This window comes from Magnolia sinica, chromosome 7 (genome assembly GCF_029962835.1).
Source record: "Magnolia sinica isolate HGM2019 chromosome 7, MsV1, whole genome shotgun sequence".
In the NCBI taxonomy this organism is placed as follows: Eukaryota; Viridiplantae; Streptophyta; class Magnoliopsida; order Magnoliales; family Magnoliaceae; genus Magnolia; species Magnolia sinica.
The window spans coordinates 2,240,663-2,262,774 of NC_080579.1; the positions used below are offsets into that span (position 1 = coordinate 2,240,663).

The following is a 22,112-nucleotide window of genomic DNA, read 5'->3' on the forward strand; positions in this document are numbered from 1 at the left end:
TTTCATATTGATCCGAAACTTCTGTGACCCCCAAAAGGGTTTCAATGGTATACGTTCAGTCCCCCACTGTTTTTGGCCGTGTGGTCCAGTTGATCTTTAGATATATCTTAATATTCTTCGCAAGCCTTAAGAAGAGCTCTCCAAATGAATGAACGTTTTGGATTTAACACATACCGCATGCTTTGACCTACAGAGCTTGCTTGCTGACGTCAATACACCAGCTATATACAGGATGTGTGGTAAACCAGCCAATCCGCTTCCCATGATGATCCCTGATAAGGAAATCCAGCAAATCTAATTAGTGAGCGGGATACAGTATCAAATCAATAGATAGCTTGATCTTAATTTCAAGCGATGATTACGGTGCGGCCCACCTTTCCCGGAACAAGCAATGTGGGTGGGACCCTGACATTGTGGCCCACCTCAATGTATGCATTGTATATCCACACTGTCCATCCGTTTTGCCATTTTTTTTTTGTTTTTTATTCATAGTACCAAAAATGAAGCAGACCCAAATTTCAGCTGGACCACATCATAGGAAGCAATGGTTATTAAACGTCCACCGTTAAAAACTTCCTAGGCTCCACTGTAATGTTTATTAGCCATCCAACGTGTTGATAGGCTCACACAGACAGGGATGAAGACAAATCACAAAACTTTTGTGGCCCATAAAAAGTGTTTAAGGCCATTGATCATTGTTTCCTGTGGTGTGATCCCCCTGGAAATTTTATCTTCTTAATTTTTGGTACCATGATTTAAAAAAAATCTAGCAAAACAGATGGACGGCGTGGATATACAATGCATAAGTATATGTGGGCCCCACGGCCAGAGTCCCACCCACGTCTCTGGTTCCCGGGTCGCATCCCATTTTCGCCGTCCTAAAGACATGTTAACGAATCCAGCTTGGCATAAGTTGCCAAAGCAATAGATTATGCTCTCGGTATCTTCCTAAATCCTGAAATCCACCGTAATATGGTTTTGGTACACTGAAGGTGTATGCATCATAACTAGGTAACAGGTCAGACTCCACCTTACATATTGGAGTCTCCTCAAATCAGAACCGTCCAAATGGTGGACCCATATAGATTCCTTATCTACTCAAGATCAGATCGATTGGACAACCCTTTCATATACGGAAAAACCTTCATCGACTTTCAGTCCATAAGCTTCCCACCAACTTACCAATTAGGATCACACTTTTACCTTAATGTTTGGGTAATATTACCCATCTAAAGCATGTCCCACTATTTGGACGGCTCAGATTTGAGTTTCATGCCACTCGTATAGTAAGTGATCCTCACCACCATCCCGGTTAGACTGCATAGGGCTGCATGTATCAAAAGTCCCACGTCCTTTCCACCTTCCACGAATCTAGCAGAAGTCACAGACCCACAGCAATATCTCTACCCTTATATCCGGAAACTACAATGCACATGTGCCATTTTTTGTACATTCATGTTCTTGTAACATACCAAACAAGAAAAATAGAAAACCCAAAATTCAAATATCAAAATCACTATCTTGAGCCTTCAAACTCACTTACATTTCAAAATTCTCAATCATGCCTTTGAATTTCTTCATAAAACATCACAATCTGATTTGGGTTTTCCTCTCTTTCTTCTTTCTTTCTTCTCTTTGTTTTGAACTCGGTCCGACGAACGAATTCAATGGCCACACTGCGATTTCGGAGTTCCAGGTCTTGAATAGAAGAGCCTTGGCCGAATGTCCTGATCCGAATCCATATCTTCAAATCAATATCAGCTCTAATTCAGCTATTTCGAATGAAGAATTGGTGACGGTCACTGTAAGTGGTGTGCTACTTCCTGCCGAGTCGGATTGGGTGGCCATGATCACACCTTCCCATTCAGAGTAAGTGAGAGAAGGAAAATATATATATATATATATATATATATATATATATATATATATATATATATATATATATATATATATATATATCAAGTGGGCCCATGTGTAGGTTGTCCACCGTGTTGCTCTGATGGGCCTCAATGTAGATAGACCATGGTCGATATTTGGTCCCAATTCTAATGTACATGGATCATTGCTGTTATTTAATTTCAACAACAAATGGGATTTCCATGGAATCCCACATCCTCTATTGTCCCATTAGATCAACAGTTTGGATTATCTACATGGGTCCCACTACTCCAAAATCAATTATCATAGTATTTATCAAGAAAAAGTTATTTTTTCTATTTTCTGACTTATATCTTGAATGTTTTTGTTTGTATGCAGTGTTTCTAACTGTATTACAAATGAATGGCTTTATCTTCAAACAGGTGACAGAAGCACACTTCCTCTTCTTTGCCATTATCCTGTCAAGGTAAAAATAAATAAATAAATGAATAAAAACAACTTTTCTTCTTCTTTTTTAGTCCAAATTCAGTACTAAAATAATTTTACAATTCAGAAATTGCTATTTTTTACTGACTTAAAATTATTTTTAAGTCAAATTCCATTCTAAATTGAACAATCTGATCACTTATGGGTCATTTACAATCTAGAAATTGTTATTTTTAGTGACCTAAAATAATTTTTATAACTTTATTACCATTTAAGGGTGTGTTTGGTTGCACCAAATATCATGAAATTTCATTATATATTTAATATGTAATGAAATTTATTGATATTTGGTGCAACCAAACACACTGTAAGTCTACAATATTAATTTTAAGGGTGAGTTTCTTATTTGTGTTGATTGGTGAACTTTCCTCTTTGTACATGAGGGGCTCATAGCTGGCTTATCCAGGCCATTAATCCAATTGCCCCATCATGAATGGACCAAGCTAAACAAATCTCCCAAATTAAAAAATTCTAACCATCAAATCTTTTATCTTATCTCCATTAAATGTTGACAGTTGGTGCATTTCTTCTTAACCATGTATTTACATCCCAATAATAAAAAGGTTAGCATTGACTAATTGAAGAGATTTTGTAGTCATGGTTCATCCACTGGGGCCATCAAATCAATGGCTTGGATTAACCAACCATATCCCTACATGTATAGATTCAGTACCAAAAAAGTGGAAAATGTTAATTTTCTAAGAAAGTATTTTGAGAAAAAAAAAAAAAAACTGATGGAATTTGTAATTTGCATGAAATGCAGGCTCAATACGTGAGTACAGACCCAGCATATCTAGGCTGTGAAAAGAAAGGAATGTAAGAAATATGAGAAGGGAGTTTGTGTTGAGGGTCAAATATTGCATATCAGACCCAATTGTTGCATAGATTTACACGCATAATACCGCTTAATGGCCTGATTAATCGTGTTTGTAATGCAGAGTGTATGTACGAGCCTGGATCGAAAAAGGTGCTTAAAGCATGGACTTAACGCTCTAATGACACCAAAGCATGGGACGGACTCCAGAGACCCAAGATCAACAGAATTACACATCAGGGACCCGGAAAAATCGAGAAACCGAAGCTCAAGCAGGCCTGAAAGACATCCAGAATGCAGGATTATGGGGTTCCCACTGTCCGATTGGCTCCAAACGATCTATGAGACCTGATGATCATGAATTAACCGTACGCATCAAAAATCAGCCATTGGATCACTGTGGAAGTGGCTCAACGGATAGAGCAGCCCTTTAAAACCTCAAGTGGGGCCCACCTAATCTCTGGATGCGCTTCAATTTTGGAATCAACATCTTAAATTAAAAGGGGAAGAAGATGGACGGAGAGGATTGCATAGATTCATCACGAGTGGACCCCATTGAATTGCCAGTGCACGGCCGAATCAAGCCGATCGGGTCAGCGGCGCTGACCCGATCCTTCTCGCATGCGGAGAACAGCGGGCGGACGCTGTTCATCCGTTTTTGTGTAGTGGGCCCCATCCATCACAGGTTTCGAAAATCAGAACCGTCCATATGCTCTGCGAGGTGACCAAAACCGTCGCCTAACTTTCTTTTTTTGTCCCATGCACACACACACAGGTACAGTGCATGTAAACGCAGGATAGACGGTGCAACGAAGAAATCCGTGGGCCACACCGATTTTGATCCGCAACCAGCCATTCTCACCTGGTTTTTCATTCCTCATTCAATGGACGGAGTGGATTTTCAACTCGGCCTCAAAGAATGGGCCATCGCAGGTGGCAGAGTCGACTTGCGGCGACTCTGTTCCGCAGCAGGAAGCTACGTCGACTCTGGTGGGCCACCATCATCATACCTCACGATGATCCAAGCCATTCAGATGGAGCAGGAGTGAAAACTGACCGTGCAAGGAATTTTTCTCGAAGATATCCGCGGTGAACATCACCGACCATGTCGTTCTTCCGGCTGCGAAATTCTCGGCTGCGTCAGCTCTGTCTGCGTAAACGGATTTGTTTCCGTTTCAAATACAACACCTCGCTCCTCCGTCCCTAGCAGGGGATAAAAGGAAGAAAAGAGAGAGCTTTGAGAAAAAAAAAGAAAGTGCTAAGAGGTGAAGCCTGTAGCGTGGGGAGTACAAAGAGAAACAGAGGCTGGAGGGTATTGAAGGGAGGAAGAAAAAAAGAGGGAGACGTGGCTGCTGCCAGCGTGTGGATCCAAAGCTTGGCCTTCTGCTGTAACGAGCAGTGGAGGAAAACGGCTGAACCGGTTCTCTTTCTTCCTCTTCTTCTTCTTCTTCTTCTTCTTTCTTTTAATTGGAATTCAGCCCTAATCATGTGTGGCTAAACCTCTTAGCTAGGGCTAAGAGGTGAAGCCTATAGCGAGATGGGAGACACTATTTCCTGCTTTTCATTTAAATTTATGAACTGAACTTGGTTTTGAGTTGATTATTAAAGGAATATTCTTTTCAGTCTTTAATGGTCTGTTGTGACTGAAATTACAATGGGTTTGCAATGGCTTTGAATTTTTTTTTTCTCTTTTGATGTTTATGACGTCAGGAGGCCCTGTTGTTCACCATCGTCTCCTGGGCATGGTTGGATGATAGTACTCTTCCTAACTTTCATGTACATTTGATTGGTTGGTAATTAGTTTAATCTGTTATTTGCTTTGTCTCCTGGGCATGGTTAGATGATGGAATCCATTCTAATTCACATACCTTTCATTTCTTGAAAACCAGATCAAATAGGTTCAGTTTGATTTCCATAAATCTTAATGCAGGCATAAGATCTCCCTGATCCCTACAAGTAGATCCTCTGAATCCCTAGTTTCCTTCCTCTGAATTCCTTAAAGTTTTAGATAACCATTCCACAATTATTTCTTAAATTCTATTTGGTTTAGATCGCATCCTAGACTAGTTCTAGTTCTACTTGGTTTCAGATAACGTACAGGTATCAGTCCCTGTGGATTCGACCTCGGTCTTACCGAGTTTATTACTACATCACAACCCTGCACTTGGGGAGTGAACAGTTTGTCTGGTTACAACTTGCAGTGGCTCCGTAACATTCCATGTCATTAATTTCCGAACAGACATTGAGTTTTTTTTCTTCGCCGGCGGGTTCCAAACACCTTGTATATTGACAACATCCAGTCCGTTGAAATTCGCCAATCCTCAGATGCCCTTGTATGGTCATCTCTCAAGCGTAGATTCAACCGGCACAACGGTAATTCCAGTCTTCATGAAGTTATATACACATACAGGCAAAGAACAGCAATGCGATTGATTCGCTGCAAGTGTTCCGTCGTGGTCGCCACTGTGTGTGGTTTGGGCCATTCATCAGGTGGACCCACTTTGAAAATCCCCTCACCCAGCAAGTTGGGTTGCTATGTTCATCAGGTGGACAACATGATGTTGAAAAAGAAAATGTACCATTAAAAAGATAATGATCAATAGTCTATGGCCCACTTCATGAATGGTTGGCCCACCTGGTGATTCTATGGATCAGCACAGGTATAGGCTTGAGCTGGGCTAGTTGCAAGGTTCCTATACCTCAACCCTAACCCAACTCATACCAATCTCGGGTTTAGAATTCTCAACCCACGCTCAACCCAAGTGGGCTCGGTCGGCTTGGTCAGATTGTACGGATAAAAACATGTTAATATTTTTGTTATTACATTAGTTTAGTATATTTCAATACACATTCTATTTTTTGTACCTATGATTTTATTAATTATATATGTAGTTATAAACCATAAAGAACTTTATTTTTTCTAAACAAACAAGCTAAAATACTGGACTAATACTTGTTTAAAAGTCGTGTTGTGTAGCATGCAAACTATTTGGCAGAGAGAAATTCAGCATATCTTGTTAGCTTGAGTTATCATAAATGGGTGCCGACGGCACCGGAATTTCCTGTGCCTTCAACACAGATGATCTATACTAATTATAATTTATAAGTTCCATATATATTGATCAGGTTCGAGTTGGGTCAGGCAACCCAAGCCCAACCTAAGTTTTACTGGGTTGGTGTTTATATAGCCCAAGCTCGAGACCAAAGCCGGTGCATCCCGCCTAAGCCCAACCCAATGGCGGGTCGGTCAGGTTGAACCCACCCAACTTTCAGCCCTAGTCCATGCCAGCCCCTTTTGCACTCTACATAGATTCAGGTACATACATACATATAAATAAATACATACATACATACAACTTACTTGCATTGCATACAATGGCATTTTAACGGTGGAGTGGGATGGTTGCAGATGAGAATAACTTGGATTAGTGGAGATAAAAGTCCACAGCAAGTTCAATATGGGAATGGGAAATCAGAGACGTCCATTGTTACTACGTTTACCCAAGATGATATGTGTAGTGAGTTCTCTTATCCCTTCTTCTTTGGAGATGAAATAGTAGAAGCATGAAGAACTGTAATATCATAGATCATACACGTGGCAGAGTGATTCACCAATCAGGTCCATTCATGGCCCTTGCTTGGTTCGACCTTAATTAGCAATATTGTTTCACACGACAAAAATACAACAAAAAATGAATTATCAGTAATGTTGTCATCCCCATTCACCAATCAAGTACTCCTAAGAAATTGTCATATCTTTGCATATATTTATGGAAGGATAAGTTTATATTGCTGTCCACCATCTTGGAATGGCCCATATTACTGCCCACCAACTCTTAAATGGTCTAGATTGCTGCCTACCATCTTGGAATGATCGATGTCTTTGTCCGCTTACCTTTGAATAATCCATATAGATGTCACCTACTTTTGAATGGTTGAAATTGCTGATCACCTATGTTAAACGGTCTAGATTGTTGTCTACTAATTGGAATTGTCCATATGATTTAGAAAGGTTGAAATCGCTGTCCATAGTTACCATTTCTTAAAGGGTAGTGAACTGCGTCCTGTCCTCACCTAGACAATAATCCATCCAGGCAAGGGCTCTGTGGGCCCACCATAATGTATGTGTTTTATTTACGTTGTTCATTCATTTTTCTAAATCATTTTAGAATATGGGCTAAAAAAATTAGATAAGTCCAAAGCTAAGTAAACCACAAAGTAATAAGCAGTGGATCCTTACTCTTGCTCAGGTGGTAGACTCTCAAGCGTTTCAACACCCAAAGTGGCGTGTAAAAATAAATAAATAAATAGGTGTGAAATGCCACTGTGGCGGTGTGTGTGTGTAAAAATAAATAAATAAATAAATAAGCAGTGGAGATAATGATACCCACCATTGAAACATTCATTAGAGTCACCGTGAAGTTTTATTTATCAACCAACCGTTCATGAGGTGATATAATCTAGATGAAGGGAAAATACAAATATCAGCTTGATCCAAAACTTTTGTATCTTTCGAGAAGTTTTTAATGACAAGTGTTCAATCTCCATTTTGTGGTCCACTTGATCCTCAATTTTTTTCCGCTTATACCCTAAAATTATCTGGAAAAAAAAATGGATGAACAGAATAGATAAAACACATACATCATGGTGGGCTCCACGGAGCCGTACTCGGACCTATATCGTCTAAGCAATGGCAGGATGCAGTCTGACTTCCTTTTTAACAGTAATTTTACTATTTTCAAAAATGGATTAAAGACATAGTCGATGAAGAGTAGTGAAATAAAGTAAGATTTTAAAATACAAATGATTATATTTACAAAATTATTTTATAGATAGTTCTATCTATTTATATAAAAAAGAAAATGATGAAATTTCATTTATTACGAAAAAAAAAAACAAAAAACAAAAAAACAGAAGAAAGATAGAAAGTAAACTAGAAAAAACCTATCCAATTACTCGACTCAGCCGACCTTTATGTTAAATCGATTTTTTGAATTTTTCTAACTATGAGTTATGTCAACGCATCCGTGCATGCATGCATATACATGCACATGTTTTTATAGAAATTCAGCTTGTTTGTTATTAGACTTGATTGTGTGATTGGAGTACTTGCTTGATTCATCTATGTGTGCTTCCATGTTCCCCAACATAGGATACATGCACACATGTGCATGCATGCATGTAGATATACACAATTGTTAACAGTTGCCTTGGTTGGTTGCGCCCATATAGCCTGGGTTGCTATTGGTGGTTAAAGCTTTGGCGGATGAAGTAGAATCAGGAAACGTCGACTTGATATTCCACATTGGAGATATAAGCTACGCAACAGGTTTCTTGGTTGAATGGGATTATTTTCTTCAACTCATCACACCAGTCGCCTCCCATGTCTCTTACATGACTGCCATTGGTAACCATGAGAGGTAACGTCTTTCATTGCTGCTCTAAGAAAAATAATTCTCAATTTTTCTTTTTGAATTTAGGATTTATTTGAAGGCTTAGGAGAAAAATACTTTTCAAGAAAGTGACATTTTCTTCCTACTGAGAGTTCATTTTTTGGTAGAAAACATTTTCTAAGAATGTTGTTTCATGAAGAAAAAAAAAATGAGTTGATTGCATTTTAGGTTTAGTAATTAAATTTTTTAATCTTTAATACATAATGAGTTCATCTATCAATTTGAGGATGGCTTTTTTAGGTGATGGATTGGAAAATATTTTTACAACTAGCTGTCCACCAACCTTTTCTTTTTTACTTGGAATGGGTGAAATAATAACATACTCATGTTTAAATCTACAGAGATTATGGAGGGTCGGGATCGGTGTATGGAACTCCAGATTCAGGTGGAGAGTGTGGCGTCCCTTACGAAACCTATTTTCCTATGCCTACACCCGCCAAGGATAAACCATGGTACTCGATCGAACAAGCAGGCGTTCACTTCACTGTAATTTCAACGGAACACGATTGCAGTAAGGGTTCCGAGCAGGTACAATACACATATATTAGTAGAATTTAGATCCTCTGCTAGCCATAAATAGAGATTATTTTATATTTTCCTGCATCATGCTTGGTCTATATTATTATTGATGTTGTCAGCATTGTTGCATTAAATGCAATCTGTGATGATGTGGCCTAATCACATTGCAATAAATATAAATTTCCTCTGTGACAAACAGAGGATCTGGATTCATATTAGTTACAATTTAACCCTATAACCGTAATTTTGTTTCCTGTGTGCAACGATCTCATGCAGCCTTAACCTTTTTCCACTAATATGCTGAAAATTGTTACCTTGTGTCGCCTGTTATGAAGATCGCCTAGCATAAAAATTAGTCTGATTTTCTGCTTGTAGCAATGTGATTAAATGCAGTCAATGATGATGTGGCACAATCATATTACAACAAATACCAAATTTCTACTTAGGATAATGACGCAGGGGAGGACGTGAGGTCGAGCACCGTCTTCCTCAAGAGGATAATTATTCCAAATCTACGGAACTTCTCTGGACTCCTCACAGAGACTTCTCGAATCCACGAGGAAAGAAAGCAGAAAATAGAAATAAATTCTAATAAATTCGAAATTGATTGATGAATGAATTAAAAACGAGTTCACAACCCTTTAAATAAGGGTATCAAGCAATGGGAAAGAAATCATAATCAAACTACAACTCAAACTCCTAGAATCCGCGACTTACTATAAATAGTAAACTTACTATTTATAGACGGTCGTGATGTCTACTAGTGCGCAAGGTTTTCGGCCAAAAATAGTAAGTGTCCTATTTGGCTTCACCAAACCGTTCCCCTAATTATTCTAAGCTCTTTTCACGTTGGGCGCAACTCCTAAAGCCCGACGGATGAAGAGTTATAATCAAACTAAAACTTACTATTTATAGTAAAAACGAAATTAAAACAGGGAAACGACCATCGATCAAGGGGTTTTTCGCAATTCCGGGCTGCGCAACCCGGCATAGCAGGGTTGGTTGGCTAAAGTAGCTCGTTCTACCCCAAAATCATATATTTTACGTCAGATAACTCATTCCGGATTGCGAGATACGCCCGATCTAAGGTCCGATGGTCCGGATCACTTCTGTCGTCGACCGGGCCTTTTCTGATCCATCTTGGCCATGAAATTGTCTGCGACCCGCTCTACATCAGATAAGCAGAAAATCCAAACTTCTAAAATATAATATTTAGCTTGTTGACTTCCAAAATATAGTATTTAGCTTGGTGACTTATCATGCTATGATTGCATGTGATCATTCATTTCTGTCTCTCTCCCTCTCAAACTAATTATTGATTTTTTATTTTTTATTTTTATTTACAGTATGATTGGATGAAGAAGGACTTGGGAGCCGTTGATCGATCAAGGACACCTTGGGTCATTTTCACAGGGTAATCTGATCAGCTTTTCCAAAAGCTCAACCTATCTCATCAAATTACAATTATATAAAACTACACATAAAATGGGTTCAAAGCCATTGAAAAGGGATGTGGACCACTATACTTACAGTAAATATTACCTTTCTATCCATCCATTTGTTTTCCTCGGTATGGCCCACCTAAGATGTGAAATAACCTGACCTTTAGACCAGAAGATCTAAACAATGTAGCCCAACTGATGGAAAGATCTTTTTTTCTTCTTCTTATTTTCTTTATTAGAGTACAAGTGGGCCAGGCCGGCCTGGGCCCAGATTGATTGATCAAGGCCAAAAGCCCATCATGGGAAATGATTTCTTTTACATGCACCCTTCTCTCACACGCTTTTACATGCACCACTCGTGCCAACATGGCAAGTGTATGGGACATCCCAGCCGTACATAAGGTGGCCCGAACAATAGAGATGGCCACAACCAAAAATCAGACCAGTTTACTCCGAAGGTGGGCCACCCTTATACTAAAACAATGGACTGTAGGGAAATGGTTACACGATTAGCTACTGTAGTGGGACCCACTTTTGTGTGGACCACTTAATGTCCCATCAATATTAACTAGCATTGGGTGATTGAGTATAGATGAACAGTATCTTTGTTTCAATGGATGGATTTAGTAGAGTGGTTTTTGGTCCCTTGATTGGACGATGATCTCAGACGTTCATTTGAAGCGTTTGGTGATTGCAGACATAGGCCCATGTATTCATCTGCAGGAGGACTTCTCCCGAGCGTTGATTCTGCCTTCGTCGATGCTGTAGAGCCACTACTGATGGACCCCAAGGTAAGTGATTCAATAACATCTGAGCCGTTTATCAGATGGGGCACACCTGGTAGATGACATATAAATGAAAAATCAGTTAGTTCAACCGCCAGGTGGGTCTCACACGTGTGGAAACAGTTGACGGTCTAAAAAGCTTTAGTCCCTTTATAGACCTCCACTGTTATCTGCGCGAGTGTATGAGATCAGAGCTTTTAATCTGCTGGACCACACTGTCTTGATCTTCTAACCTAAAATCAGGCTGTTACAAACTTCAAATGGGTCACATATATAAAAGAATCATTCTTGCCGTCCATTTTTTTTATACACTACGGTCCACCCAAGCAGCCAAACAACCTGATTTTTACTCCCAGAAGATCTAAGCACCATGGCTCATGGGATCAAAAGCTCAGATCTAGCACACGTGTTTCATGTGCTTGTGCAGATGGGAGGGGGTGACTCTAGCTTTCGCAATTCTATTCACTTGTGCATCCAAACGCATCCTGACCGTCCAAATCAGCAAATCCAAAGGACCATAATCTTATTATTTATTTATTTTTGGAAGGTGGATCTTGTTCTGTTTGGGCATGTACACAACTACGAGAGAACATGTGCGGTGTACCAAAAAGAGTTCATGGCCATGCCTACAAAAGATAAAGATGGTGTGGACACATATGATCACAGCAACTACACTGCACCCGTTCATGCTATTATTGGAATGGCTGGCTTTGAATTGGATCAGTTTCCCGGCAGTGTAAGTACTTCATCCAATCAACACCCTATAAGATGGATGGTCAGGATCGTTTATAGAATTTGCCTGTATCAACAATCACATCCATCTATTTGTTGGACCCTATCTGGGGTTGAATATGGTCCTAAAGTACCATTTTTATTGTGCAATCCTAACCATCTTATCCATTGCTTGAGAAATGGATGGCTAAAAATAAGTAAAGCCAGCTTATAGATGGATGGGATCATCCAATCGGTCTGACTTTTCCATGATATTCCGCGAAATCTTTGGTGGACCTAATGGACGGTCCAGATCGGATCGAGCCTAATGCAATCATGGTTACCACTCACAGGCTCGAGTCCAAATGATCCTAATATCTAAATTAGTTAGCAAGTACACATGGAGAAGATCTGGACCATTCATCTAGAGTACCCTACTCTGGTAGGCCACACGCCAAAAAATGACCCCTCTCAGATGATCCTAGCTGTCTATCGGTGTTATCCTGACTGCCCATTTGCAGCCGTCAGGAGACTCGAGTCAGATACTGGGATCGACGGGTGTGCTTTCTTGGGCCCTAATAGATGAACGGTTCAGATACATGTGGAACACATGTACGGATACTTTATGGTATGAATTTTGGTTTGGATGTTGCTGCAGGCTGACGGTTGGAGTTTTGTGAGGATTGCTGAATTTGGATACGTGCGAGTGCACGCAACGAAAGAGGAGATGAGAGTAGAGGTTAGTATTTTATAGTAGAGATTTACTAGCCTCACACGGAACACACGTGCAAACCTGGAAGTTTGTAGGGTATCTGATTGAAGCATCAGGTCACCCCACCGTTAGACCATATTCAAGATTAGGGCTGATCGCCTCATCAGGTGGGCCACCCTTATAAGAAAAGAATGGACGGGTTAAATAAAATCACCAACGGCCTACGTTCAACACCAATGTGTGGCCTTCCTGATTAGGGGACTGAACTGATTTTGCATGTGGTCATCTTCGTCCGGGGGTCCACCTTATGCACGGCTCAGATGTTCACTCACTTACTAGGCTGGCACGTGTGCTGCATGTAAAGCTGAATCTGGGCTACAAACTTATATATGCCACCTCAAAAGAAGAGAACTTTACGACTGTTGACTCCACCTTTTATCCAGTGGTTTTTTGGAAGCAATGCAAACTTAGAATAGGCACTTGGACCTCCTCGTACGGAGTCAGAATTTTAGGACGAAATTACCCCCACCTTCCTTTCGAAGACGAGCGCTGACGCTCCTTGAACCGAGAGTTGTACGAACGGCTCAAAAGATATCAAAGTTACATGGCCCCACAGCTATGTATTTATTATATCCACAACGTTCATCCATATTTCGAAATAATTTCGGAGCATTATCCCAAAAAAAAAAAAATCATATCCAAAGATCAACTGGACCCCACCACAAAGAGCAGCGGGAAAATTGATTTTCACCGTTAAAAATTTTGTAGGGCCCACGACATTTATTTTCCATCCAATCTATTCACAAGGCCACAAAGGTCTTTATGAAGAGGAAAAACAAATTTCATAATGATCCAAAATTCTGTAACCTAAAAGGGTTTCAATGGTAGACGTTCAATTCCCCACTGCTTTTTACAGTATGGTCCACTTGATAGTTAGATCTATCTTATTTTTCATCTCAAGCTTTAATATGAGCTCGTCAAATAGATGGACGGTTTGGATATAACACAGACCTCATGATGGGACTTACAAAAGTAACATTGCAAAAAATAAAAATAAAAATTCACAGAAGGCTGCGGCACTACCGCCAGTTTGGCGGTAGGTTCGGCGGCAGTGCCGTGGCAGTCCGACTTCTTTTTTTTTTTTTTTACATAGAGAACTTTTTCTCCCTTACATTTTTCTCTAATACATAATTTAGTAAATATGTATATATAAGTATATAAAAATATTTTTCTGTCTTTCAATTCATTTCTTTGCCTATTTATTTAACAAGCATATCTCCTAAACTAGAATGATTTACTTAACATACCACGTATGATTTTGGGGTAAGAGAAGCTAATTAAGCCAACCAACCTAGTTATTTTCTAAGATTCCATCGGGTCGATGGTTGAAAATCCATTTCATTCAGTTCGTGGTCAATTTCAATCACTTCGCGGTCAAACTGGAAAGTCAGCGGGGCAAACATGAAATTAAGCGAAGCAAACATGAAATTGAGTGGGAAAAACTACAAATTTAGCAGGTAAAACATGAAATTGAGCAGGGCAAACATGAAATTAGGGCTGAAAGTCGGGCCGGTTGGTTCGGGTTGGTGCTCAACCCTAACCCAACCCAAGGTTCCTATACCTAAACCTTGACCTAACCCAACCAAATCTTGGGTTGGGAATTCTCATCCCAAGCCCAACCCAAGAGGGCTCGATGGGTTGATTAGGTTGGTCAAGTGTATACATGTCTATTTGGGAGAAAGAAATCTGACATATCTTGTTAGGTTAAGTCCTTGGAAATGACGTGGACAAATGAGACCCGACATCACTAGTGTACCTTCTACACATACAATCCACACTCAATTATAATTTATAAGTAACTAATATATTGATTGGGTTCGGGTTGGGTCAGGCAACCTGAGACCTCAACCCAAACCCAACCTAAGTTTTATCGGGTTGGTGTTTGTATAGCCCAAGCTTGAGATCGGACCTGATATATCCTGCCCGAGCCTAACCCAATGTTGGGTCGGTCACAGGTCGGTCGGGTTGAACTGCCCAACTTTCAGTTGTATATGAAATTGAGGGGGGCAAACTAGAAATTCAAAGGGGCAAACATGAAATTGAGCGGAGGAAACTAGAAAATCAGCGAGGCAAATTAGAAAATCAGCGGGGCAAACTAAAAAATCAGCGGGGCAAACTAGAAAATCAGCGGGACAAACTATGAAATTAGCGGGGCAAACTAGAAAATCAGCGGGGCAAACTAGAAAATCAGCGAGGCAAACTAGAAAATCAGTGGGGCAAACTATAAAATCAGCGAGGCAAACTAGAAAATCAGCGGGGCAAACTAGAAAATCAGCGGAGTAAACTACAAAATCAGCAAGGCAAACTAGGAAATCAGCGGGGCAAACATGAAATTGAGCAGGGCAAACATGAAATTCAACGGGGCAAACTAGACAATCAGCGGGACGAACTTAACAGATATTTTCATGGCTTGAGCCGATAAATCTAAACTTATCCAATGTTCAAATGGACCACACCAAATGAAATTTTGAATTGAACTTCTATTGTTGATCATTTCTTAGGGGCTATAGAAGTTTTGGATCAAGCTTATAATTGTTTTTTTCTATTAATCCATGTCTGTATGATCTTCTGAATAGGTTTGATAACAAACAAACATCACTGTTGGGCCCATTATGGTTTCAACGGTGGAAATCACTATGCCCATTGTTTCCCGTGGTGTGATCCACTTGATCTTTTGATATGCTTTAATTTGGGGCTAAATCGTTAAAATTAGATGGAAAAACGGATGGACCGCGTGGATATACTACATACATTTAATGTGATTTTCATGTTTCCTCTACTGATTTCCTAGTTTGCCCCGCTGATTTTCTAGTTTGCCCTGCTGATTTCCTAGTTTGCCCCGCTGATTTTCTAGTTTGCCCCGCTAATTTCCTAGTTTGCCCCACTGATTTTTCTAGTTTGTCCCACTGATTTTCTAGTTTCCCCTGCCCAATTTCATGATTCTCTGCTTCAGTCTATCTTCTCTACTTCTTCTAGTGGATGCTGCCTATGTGTTGTTGTGGTGGGCCTTCCCTTGGAGGTGTTGTCGCTAAGGTTGGTTTAGGGTCTTGGATGTGAGATCATAGCAGCAGACTATGGTCTATGGTCAAAAGTTGGGAGGGCTAAATGGGAAGGTGTGGCAGCTGGTTGGTTTTAGGGGCATCGCCCTCCTTTTAGAAAAAAAGCAGGGGAAACATGAAAATGAGCGGAGGAAACTAGAAAATCAGTGGGGGAAACATAAAAATGAGCAAGGCAAACTAGAAAATCAGCGGGGGAAACATGAAAATGAGCGGGGCAAACTAGAAAATCAGCGAGGCAAACTGAAATATAAGCGGGGCAAACTGAAATATGAGCGGGGCAAACTTGAAAATGAGAGAAAATTCACCCCAGAGAGAGAGAGAGAAGGGTTTCATCAGCTGAAAATCGAAGATAGTGAGGAACAATCCCTCAATTTCGAGAGAAAATGAAAACAAATCAAAGCTCATGTAAAAAAAATACCTAGAAAACGCCAACAGAGAGAGAGAGAGAGAAGAGGGTTTGGGGCTTTGAGGCTTTGAGGCGCAGCGAGAGGGAGAACAAGAGTTGAGGGTTTGGGGCGAGAGAACGGTTTGAGATTTGAGGTCGAGTACGGATTATGAGAAACCTTTGGAGGAAGTTAGGATGTTAGATGGGGCCCACTGTAATGTTTGTGAGGAATCCACATCGTCCATCCATGATTTAGACTGGTCTGTTCAATCTCATTCCGGAAAGAGTAGTCTAAAAAATTTCAATAGGATAATCTTAATGTTCTAATTAGTAGCATAAAACTATGTAATGGTCAACGTTCAACTAAAGAAGTGTCTAAGGTTTGAGGGTAGCAACTTTAAAATTTATGTGAGTTTAGGGTGCTATCACAGTTAGATCCATCAAACTTGTATAGTTGGGCATGGACCTTATAATTCCTTTTGTAAAAATTGGTAAATCCTCAAGTGGGCTCAGTTAAAAGAGTCCATATTTGCAGCTTGGATTGATGTTCTACAAAGGGATTTCCATGCTAGCATTCCAAGATATAGGGATCATGGTTTTGTGAACTTGTCGACAGGTAACTTGTTGTAATTGAGTTTGTGTATCATGGATTTGTTATATTGACGAGGGAAGAAAAAGACTAAAGAGAGCATGTCATGAAAAATGAGGTTTCTTTCCAACAGTTGCATATAGGTGTTTGTAAAATCTTAAAAGAGAGATAAGGGCCTCCTAGTATGACTCTTGGTATACAGATAATTTTGTCACTACACCAAAATTGTGAATTTAGAACGGTTCTATCTTTAATTTAGGAATGGTTTTAAGCTGTTCCAAATTTGAAACTTTTATAAACCATTCTAAATATAGAAAAAGGGACGGTGTGGTTTCTTGTGTAGCCCACTTTGAGTTTTGGATCCACCTCATGTTTGGTCTTATGTCCTAAAATGATCTCTCAAAATGGATAGAACTGTTATAAACCATTCTAAATATAGAAAAAGGGACGCCGATTTTCTGGTTTGTCCCGTTGCTTTTCATATTTTCCCCACTGATTTTCATGTTTCCCCTGCTGATTTTTTTGTTTGCCCCGCTCATATTTCAATTTACATCGCTGTTTTTCTAGTTTGCCCCGCTGCTTTTCATGTTTCTCCCACTGATTTCTAGTTTGCCCTGCTGTTTTTCATGTTTCCCCCGCTGATTTTCATGTGTGCCCCCCCTCATATTTCAGTTTGTCCCACTGTTTTTCTAGTTTGCCCCGCTGCTTTTTATGTCTCCCCCGCTGATTTTCTAGTTTGCCCCGCTGCTTTTCATATTTCCCCCGCTGATTTTCTAGTTTGTCCCGCTGTTTTTCTAGTTTGCCCCGCTCATATTTCAGTTTGCTTCACTGCTTTTCATGTTTCCCCCGCTGATTTTCTAATTTGCCCCGCTGCTTCTCATGTTTCTCCCGCTGATTTTCATGTTTCCCCCGCTGATTTTCTAGTTTACCCCGCTCATATTTCAGTTTGCCCCGCTGTTTTTCTAGTTTGCCCCGCTGCCTTTCATGTTTCCCCCGCTGATTTTCTAGTTTACCCCGCTCTTTTTCATGTTTGCCCCGCTCTTTTTCATGCTTACCTCGCTCATTTTCATGTTTGGCCCGCTCATTTTCATGTTTGCCCTGCTAATTTTTATGTTTGCCCTCTCATTTTCATGTTTGCCCCGTTGAATTTCATGTTTGCCCCGCTCATTTTCATGTTTGCATGAAAGTCATATATTGTACATTAAGCAAATCATTCTAGTTTAGATCCTTACTCTTGCTCGGGTGGTAGACTCTTAGGAGTTTCAACACCCGATCAAGCGTTCGAGTATCCATAGGTGGTGAAATTCCACTAGTGTGAGTGTGTGGGGGTGTGTGTGCGTGTGTAAAAAAAAAAAAAAAAAAACAAATCATTCTAACTTAGGAGATATGCTTGTTGAATACATGGACAAAGAAATGAATTAAAAGATAAAAAAAATATTTTTATATACTTATATATACATATTTATATAATTATGTATTAGAGAAAAATGTAAGGGAGAAAAAGTTCTCCTAGAAATATTTTTCTATCTTTTAATTCATTTCTTTGTCTATTTATTTTACAAGCATATCTCCTAAACTAGAATGATATACTTAAAGTACCACAAATGATTTTGGGGTAGGAGAAGCTAATTTAGCCAACCAACCTCGTTATTTTTCAAGATTCCATCGGGTTGATGGTCGAAAATCTATTTCATTTAGTTCATGATCAATTTTAATCAGTTCGCGGTCAAATTGGAAATTGAGTGGGGCAAACATGAAATTAAGCGAGGCAAACATGAAGTTGAGCGTGGTAAACATAGGTCTACGTTGAAAAGGACATGTATCAGCAATCCCATGGATCTTAAAACAATCTACTAACATCACCATTATTACCTTAAAATTGATCTCATCCCTTGGTTAGACGGATTGGAAGGTAAAATCCTAGGATATGCCGGGCATGCCAAATAGACCCAGTGAACTTGTCTCGAGATATAGCAATCCCATGGATCTTTTTCCAATCCACTAACACCACCATCATTACCTTAAAATCCATACCATCCCTCCTAATCCCATGGGATTCTCCCGGCCAAATAGGCCCTTACTGAAACGAAAGTGAAGAAACGGGGTGAAAACGGCAACAGTGAAAGCAATGCAATGGAAAGTGATGAAAGAAATGGGACTGAAATCAGCGGGGCAAACATGGAATTGAGCAGGGCAAACTAGAAAATCAGCGGAGAAAATATGAAATTGAGCGAGGGAAACTAGAAAATCAGCGGGGCAAACTAGGAAATCAGCAGGGCAAACATGAAATTGAGCGAGGGAGTTAGTACACTCCCATTGTATTAAGTAAACTCAGTTAGGCTCACATTAAATATATGCAGTATATCCACGCCGTCCATCCGTTTTTCCATCTAATTTTAGCGGTTTAGCCCCAAATTGAAGCATATCAAAAGATCAAGTGGATCATACCACGGGAAACAGTGGGGATAATGAGAGAGAGAGAAGAGGGTTTGGGGCTTCGGGGCTTTGAGGCTTAGCGAGAGGAAGAACAAGAATTGAGGGTTTGGGGCGAGAGAACGGCTTGGGATTTGAGGTCAAGCACGGATTATGAGAGACCTTTGAGGTCGAGCTTTGATTTGTTTTCATTTTCTCTTGAAATTGAAGGATTTTTCTTCATTATCTTCGATTTTCAGCTGATGAATTTTCTCTCATTTTCAGCCGGGTGTAGGAAATCATTACTCTCAAAGAAAAGATGTTCAAAGTTCCAAATTCATCAGTAAAATCAAATAGTTTTCCCCACTCATATTTCAGTTTGTCCCACTGCTTTTCTTGTTTGCCTCGCTGTTTTTCTAGTTTACCCCGCTGCTTTTCATGTTTCCCCCGCTGATTTTCTAGTTTGCCCCACTGCTTTTCATGTTTCCCTCGCTGATTTTCATGTTTCCCCCACTGATTTTCTAGTTTCCCCCGCTGATTTTCTAGTTTGCCCCGCTGTTTTTTTAGTTTGCCCCACTGCTTTTCATGTTTTCCCCGTTGATTTTCATGTTTTCCCCGCTGATTTTCTAGTTTGCCCCACTCATATTTCAGTTTACCCCGCTGTTTTTCTAGTTTGCCCCACTGCCTTTCATGTTTCCCCCGCTGATTTTTTAGTTTGCCCCGCTGCTTTTCATGTTTCTCCCGCTAATTTTCATGTTTCCCCCGCTGATTTTCTAGTTTACCCCGCTGCTTTTCATGTTTCCCCCGCTGATTTTCTAGTTTGCCCCGCTATTTTTCTAGTTTGCCCTGCTCATATTTCAGTTTGCCCCGCTGCTTTTCATGTTTCCCCCACTGATTTTCTAGTTTGCCCCGCTGCTTTTCATGTTTCCCCCGTTGATTTCTTAGTTTGTGGTATGAGACAAAAAATGAGGTATATCCATCCGTTTTTCCATCTAATTTTAGTGGTTTAGCCCCAAATTGAAGCATATTAAAAGATCAAGTGGATCATACCACGGGAAACAGTGGCCATAATGATTTCCACCATTAAAACCATAGTGGGCCCAACAGTGGGCATAATGATTTCCACCATTTACATGCTTGCCCTGCTAATTTTCATGCTTGCCCCCCTAGTTTAGGATTCTTACTCTTACTCGGGTGGTAGACTCTTAGGAGTTTCAACACCTGGTCAAGCGTTCGAGTATCCATACGTGGTGAAATTTCACTAGTGTGAGTGCATGGGGGTGTGTGTGCATGTGTAAAAAAGAAAAAGAAAAAACAACATTCTAATCTAAGAGATATCCTTGCTTAATAAATACAAAAAGAAATGAATTAAAAGATAGAAAAATATTTTTATATACTTATATATACATATTTACATAATTATGTATTAGAGAAAAATGTAGGAGAGAAAAAGTTCTTTCCATTAAAAAAAAAAAAAAAAAAAACTACCAGGCTGCCTATATGTTTTTTTTTTTTTTTTGGCTAGGTTGCTTCATGGGTCCCATCATGATGTCTGTGTTATATCCAAACTGTCCATCTATTTGGTGAGCTCATATTAAGGCTTGAGAAAAAAAATAAGATAGATCTAACTATCAATTGGACCACACTGTAAAAGGCAATGGGGAATTGAACGTCTACCATTGAAACCCTTTCAGAGGTTAATGAAGTTTTGGATCATTATGAAATTTGTTTTTCCTCTTCATCCATGTCTTTGTGACCCTATGAATGAACTTAGACGGGGAGGATTTCTCACAAACATCACAGTGGGCCCCAACTTAGATGGGGGAGGATTTCTAATGGTTGATGCTCATCCAACACTGTTTCGTGTAATGTGGTACACTTAAGATTTGGATATACCTCATTTTTTGTCTCATACCATAAAATGATCCGGAAAAATATATAGGCATAATGGATGAAAAGCATAAATCATGGTGGGGCCCATAGACCATGACGATCCGCCATTAGCGGTTGGCAGGCGGAGTAGCCAATCCGTTTCTGTGAAAAGGAGGGGTATTTTCGTCCTGGAATTTATCATCCGTACAAGGAGGTCTAAGTGAGTATGTTAAGTTTGTATTGTTTCAAGAATATCCAATGGATAAAAGGTGGTGTCCACAGTCGTAAATTTCTCATTAGGCTGTCCATGTGTCCCATTGAAACTAGGAGCACTATAAGCAGTAAGTGCTCTAAGAGTTCATTCTTCTTTAGAAATATAGCTTGGATATTGATTTTGATTTGCTGGTCTTTGTTTTTCAGTTTGTAAACTCAGATACAAGGAAGGTGCAAGACAGCTTCCGCATCACAAAGTAGAGAGAGAGATTACTATTACAAATTTACACATGCTCTAGTTAGGGGTGTACATCGGCCGAACCGGGTCGAACTGGGCTCAACCTGGCCCGGCCCAGTCACAGCCAAACTAGCCCGAATCCGGCCCGGCCCGGTTACTAGGCCAACATGTCGAGCTCGAACCCGGCCCGGTCAGCAATCAGGTGAGTTCGGGCCGAGCCCGGACCCACAATTTGGATGGCCTTGATTTTTTGACTCTTCTCCATCTACTCCATGGAAAGTGCTTTGGCAGGTAACTTAAATGGCATTGATTTTTGGAAAGGGCTTTTGTCATAGATTTTTGGGACTTTGCTTCATCTACAAAGGGACCCACGATTTGGACGGCATGGATTACTGTAAATGGTTAGGGTAAGAATTTAGAAAAAAAAATAATATATATACACACACACACACAGAGTCGGGCCAGGTTGGGCCAGGTCGAGTCG

General features: G+C 40.0%; 1 pseudogene; it reads left to right on the plus strand.

Annotated features, from left to right (window-relative positions):
* Positions 1 to 1,492: 1,492 nt before the first annotated feature.
* Positions 1,493 to 21,693, plus strand: LOC131251870 (purple acid phosphatase 6-like; annotated as a pseudogene).
* The last annotated feature ends 419 nt before the right edge of the window (positions 21,694 to 22,112 follow it).